Source organism: Gekko japonicus, unplaced genomic scaffold (genome assembly GCF_001447785.1).
Source record: "Gekko japonicus isolate JY-2015 unplaced genomic scaffold, Gekko_japonicus_V1.1 scaffold338, whole genome shotgun sequence".
Classification (NCBI taxonomy): Eukaryota; Metazoa; Chordata; class Lepidosauria; order Squamata; family Gekkonidae; genus Gekko; species Gekko japonicus.
In genome coordinates this window covers 790,605-796,604 of record NW_015171512.1, presented here as the reverse complement: position 1 = coordinate 796,604, position 6,000 = coordinate 790,605, and positions in this window count along the sequence as shown.

Here is a 6,000-nt window from a genome sequence, read left to right as displayed (position 1 = left end):
TGTAATGTAATACTCAGTTTCTCAAACGAGTGTATGCCTGTCTGTTGGTCCACTTAGGAGTCTTGATCCTGGTTGTGTGGTGGGCTAGTTGTGGCAAATGGCAGGGAAGCTCAGTATTTCTGTATACAGTTGTAGGGGCTTTATTGCAATTTGGTATGGCCTGATATTATGTTCTTATTCCAGTGTGGGGTGTGTGTGGGGCAATGGAAGCTGAGTGATAGGGTCTCTCCAAGTGATTGCCAGAAGTGAGATGCATCCTGGTCTTGTGTCTTACAGATAATCTTACAAATAGTCCTTTGCATTTATATCATGCTTTCAACTTTAAAAGGATCATAATGCTGATTGTGTGAACTTAGGCAAATCACGAGAGGTAGAGCAGGAAGGGTTGCATCAGTGCTTAGTTCTTGTGGCCCTTTCTTACACACCCAGGGAAATGCTGATCGCCACTTTGGGGCCAGGAAGCAATTTTTTTCCAGGCCAGTTGGGCCCCCAGTGATCCTGGAGGTTTTTTTTTTTAAATCATATTCTGGGCGTGGAACAGGGGTCACTGGGGTGTGTGGGGGGTATTGGTGAATTTCCTGCATTGTGCAGGGGGTTGGACTAGATGACCCTGGAGGTCCCTTCCCACTCTATGAGTCTATGATTCTATAATTCACCCAGGCTGGCTGTGGGCACGCCAGCACCTCTGTCAGGCAGAAGCGCCTGAGATCCTCCCCCTCCCCTTTTCCTTTGCCCGACTTGGAGACAAAGGGAAGGGAGAGGGGGGAAAGAATGGATCCCAGGTGCTTCTACTTGTCAGAGGGGCTGGTGCACACTTCCGGTGATGTCAGGGGGTGTGGCATATGCTAATAAGTTATGCTAATGAGCTCCTGCAGCTCTTTTTCTACGAAATGACCCCTGGTTGGATGTATTCACTGCCTGAACTATGACCATGCTTGTCTCTGCCTCAGTTTCAGCATCCTGCCCAGTAAGGCCAGTTAGGCAGATCCACCCCCAGTCTATCCTGACAGAGGCAGGAACCCCGTCATACAAATATAGAATTCTTCTGACAAAGTCCTACTTCTTTGATGTCTTACCACCACTACCAATTTTGTTTTTTGCACCAGTGGTGTTGTGTTGATGTCATGCCTACACTGAAGTAACATCACACCATAGTTCAGTGCTGGAGCAGTGCTGGTATAATTCCACTAGGTCACACCCACAGTTCCCTCTAAGCTGTGCTAGGGGGTGCTGGCACACAACTTTTCAGAGGCCAGCTCAGCACAAACAAGCTTCTGTAGGAAACAATGGAGGATGGTGGCACCTCCTTCTGGGGCCCATAGAATTAGCCCCCCTGGTCCAATCTTTTTGAAAATGGGAGGGGGGGAGAAGAGAGGCACCAGTAGCTATCCTGGAAATTTGGTGCCTCTACCTCAAAAAGCAACCCCCCCCCCAGAGCCCCAGATACTCCTGGATTGATTCTCCATTATAGTTTATGGGGCCCATTGACTATAAAGGTTCCCATTGGCTATAATTGAGCCAGAAAAAAATTATCTTTTGCACACCACTATTATTCTTTTCAGTATGATTTGTAAGCTGCCCTGAGTTATAGGGAAAAGTGGGATATAAATATTTGACTAAACAAGTAGTTTGGGCATGTTGATAACAATTAAGCAATTTCTTGTTTGTTAGGTTAGGCAGTGTTCTGACAGTGATTGGTCCAGCTCTGTTATACTTTACCTGTAATGCTGGTTGTCATATTTCACTAAAAAAAACACCCAAAGTAGACTGCAAGAGCCCCCCCCCCCAAGTGCTGGTATGTTTTCTAAGGGTCAGCTCAGGGCGACAGTCCAAGACCAGGTCTACCAATTTAGTGGACTGGGGCGGATAGTCCTGTTCTCCAGAGGCCTGATCTACCCCCATAGAGGACAACATTTTCTGTAATGAAATTTGACTTGATTCTCTCTTATAATGTTTAAATTATTCTTAAAATATAGTTTAAAAGAATTCATTCTGAGATTTTTACAAGGTTATGGAAATAATCTTCTAAAAATAATTTACACAGTAGACAAATGTAGACTTACAACTTTAATGCTAATAGCTTTTTTTTGTTCACGAGGTAGAATTTCTGCTCACAGCACTGTGGTGCTTAGAGGGAACATTGGTCACACAATTGATAAAGATACTCTTTCCTTATCCAGCAAGCCTAATTACAATTCTTTGTCCTATCAAGGTCAGGTCCAGACCAGTTATGGCCATTGAACTCAACACACTTCTGACTTCAGTAGCACTACTGTGGAATTTTGAGAGTACAATAGACCACATACTGCAGCTGCATTATCACCATTTATTTTAAGAGAATGTGTGCATTGCTACATTGTTCCCCATCTTACATCAAGACAAAGATGTTTAAACATCATCTTGTTTCTCATTTGAGTGGTCTCCATACATTGATCTGTAGCATAGTACAGGAAATTGTTTCTTTGGGACCTGCTGAAAAACGACCATAAAGGAAAATACCTGTCACAAGTAGTTTTTTGTGACAAGAGGATTTATACCAGTCTTTAGTGTCCAAAGTGTGAATTACAGCTCCCTCTAAACTATACCATGTATGCAATAACACATGCTAAGGTGTGCAGAGGAAATAAATGTGTGTTGTGTTGTGATAGGAGAAGCTAAAGGTGAGATCTACAGAGCTAGGGTGGAAAAGCAGGGCTCAGATTGTTTTTTAAAAAGAGGATGGCTTACATATTCATGCATATTCTAGTGAACAAAAGGAAGGGAATTCCATAAAACAATGCATTGTGTGAAGTATTTCATTTATCTATGTTAAACCTAGTGTCAGACAATGCCAAGGAGTGACCTTCAGTTCTAATGTTACAAAAAAAGAGGAAAAATATCTCTCTAGTCGCTTTTCATAAAATATTATTTCATACATTTTAACATGTGCCCCAACAAGTGCAGTCTTATGCAAAGTTATTCCAGTCTAAGCCCAGTCATTTCAACAGGCACAGGCTGGAGTAACTCTGCATAGAATTGTACTGTTAGGCATGTTTTAAAAAACACCCTTCTGTAAGAAACACGTCAACCTGTCTTTGTTGGGAAGATGCTCCAACCCCTTGATCATTTTGCTGGCTCTTTTCTGCCCCTTTCCTAGGACTGTAGATACCCTATATTTTCAATAAGGATTGCATGAACAGTCTCCATTCTGTTTCCTTTTATATTTGTTTACAAGAAGGGGGACCCGCGATACTCACGGAGGGGGGGAGAAGCTACATGGGAGGAGAAGGAAGCTTCAGTGGCTATCCATCAGTGGCTATTAGCCACAAGGTATAGATAGGGACTCTGGGGCAAGTGATGCTCTGTCCTTGGTTCTTTGGGGGAGTCAACAGTGGGAGGGCTTCTAATGTCCTGGCCCCACTGGTGGACCTCCTGATGGCACTGGTATTTCTGGCCACTGTGGGATACAGAGTGTTGGACTGGATGGGCATTTGGCCTGATCCAACATTGGCATCTCTTATGTTCTTATGCAGGGGCGTAGACTTTCCAATTTCCCGGGGGGGGCTGGGGCTGGGTCAGAGTCATTGCTGTGCTAGGAGCAAGGGTGGCTGGAAGCAGTTGCCCCCGGGGGCAGGGCCGGCCCCAGGGGTTTTTGCACACCTTCCCCCCCCCCCCCTCCCTGGCGGTGGTGGCAGCAAACCTGTTTTCAGAGCATTCCCTGCGCCTGAGCAGGGAATGTTTTTTTAACTTTTGGGGAAATTTAAATATCCCCCGCATGTTTTTTCCAAGTTTTCAGATTTTTCTGCACATCTGGGTATTGCCCCAAATTTGCAGGAAAACCTCCCTGCCCCCCAAGTGCCCCCAATGTGCGGATTTAGATATCCGCATGGAGGGGGCATGTTGGGAATTAGATATATAGATATTGTTGCCACTTGTTCCCTGCTATTCACTGTTGTTTCTGTGCTGCGTGTATAGTTATATACAGAAAAATCATACAGGATTTAAGAACATAAGAACATAAGAGAAGCCAATGTTGGATCAGGCCAATGGCCCATCCAGTCCAACACTCTATCACACAGTGGCCAAAAATACCAGGTGCCATCAGGAGGTCCAGCATGGGGGCCACTATGGCTATGCATATAAAGGAACTACTGAGCTGAAAATATGCATAAAAATCACTGTTTCGGGTCATTCGGTTCGCAGAATGGTATTAGGAATCTGAGATTCTTACTAAAAGAAAAATACCCTTCTAGAAAATCCATGTTAGTCAACTGCTCACTAAGCCAGCAGGACCATGTGATTCATTTACTGTATTGTTCTTTAATTGTGTTTGTTTTTGTGGGCAACAGCATTCTTCCACCCAATTGGATCCTAGCAAGGATCTAGCCCTATCAGCCAATCACTTTTGCAGACAAGCAACAGAGGTGACTGATAAAAATGTGAAAGTTTAACTAAAGAAATTCTGGCTCAAGAGAAAGTACTTCTTCACTTATTGTGCTATTAATTTATAGAATTCTTTGCCCTAAGATAAACTGATGGCCTCCGGCTCTAAGGTAAACCAGACCATTTCAGAGAGACTGGGTCTATCAAGGGCTATGAAGCACTACAGCTAATGAAAATAACTGGATTACTTCTTTTTTTAACAATTTTATTAGGACATATTAATAAATCAAACATCACTTCACCAACTGTCAAAATAACTGGATGACTTTTGATCAGTTTCTAGGGTTGCCAGGTCTGGGTTGATAAATACCTGGAGATTTCGGGAGGGGGGGTTGAAACCTGAGCACAGCAGGGTTTGGGGAGGGGAGAGACTTCAATGGGGTATCATGCCACACAGTCCACCTTCCAAAATACTCATTTTCTACAGGTGAACTGATCTCTGTCGCCTGGAGATCAGTTGTAATCCCAGGAGATCTCCAGCCACCACCTGGAGGCTGGCAACACGACCAATCTCTTTTTCTCAACCTAACCCCTTAACAGTTGTTGTCAGGCTTCAGCAGAGGTGGGGATAACCTTGTATGGAGGAAAAGTGGAACTAAAAATGTAACAGAGGTAGACTGGTCAGTTGATAAAATCTGTGCTTTCGGGAGAGACTTCAATGGGGTATCATGCCACACAGTCCACCTTCCAAAATACTCATTTTCTACAGGTGAACTGATCTCTGTCGCCTGGAGATCAGTTGTAATCCCAGGAGATTTCCAACCACCACCTGGAGGCTGGCAACACAACCGATCTCTCTTTCTCAACCTAACCCCTTAAGAGTTGTTGTCAGCAGAGGTGGGGATAAAACCTGTGCTTTCATGGCTTCCGATTCTGGCATAGTGAAACTGCTACAAAACAGAGAAGCAAAGCTCTTCGAGCACTCTTCTCCAATTCACCTCCCCAGTGATTCAGGGTTGTATGCCCCATTCAGTTGTTCTTGATATCCCTTCTTTCCATTTTTTAAGAACTACATCTCTAGACTAGGCAGATGTTTGTCACCTACTGCACTGGAGAAGATAAACTGCAGACGCTTAAAAAAAACCCAGTGCTGGTGTGTTGGCTGATATTTTCAGTTGTAGGAGTAGGAGCCTCTGTTAGCAACAGCCCAAAGTGATGTGACAGTCTGTTATTCCCACAGCTGTGCATCATAAATGAATAAAAGGCTGCATACACTAATGATGATTAATTGCATTTTTCTCATATCTTCATATCAATTAGCTGGGAATGTCCCTTTGTTTAAATAATTGTCTTTTGTAAATAAATGTGTAAACACTACTTTAAGCAAGACATTTTTGGTCTAATGGTACTTATCTGAAAGTTAACAGATGTGATGAGTGTTTTAATTGATTGAATATATAATAAAATAAGGCATTGGGCACTAATTTTTTTATAGCAAGCACACTGGAGCTTCAAATTATCATGACTGAAAACAGTAAGAACTGGCATTAGACCAGCCCTCTTACTAGATGCAGTTAGTTAGGGAAACAGGACAAATACCAGCTGGGAGCATTAATGGTGCAGGATCTCTTGTGCCAC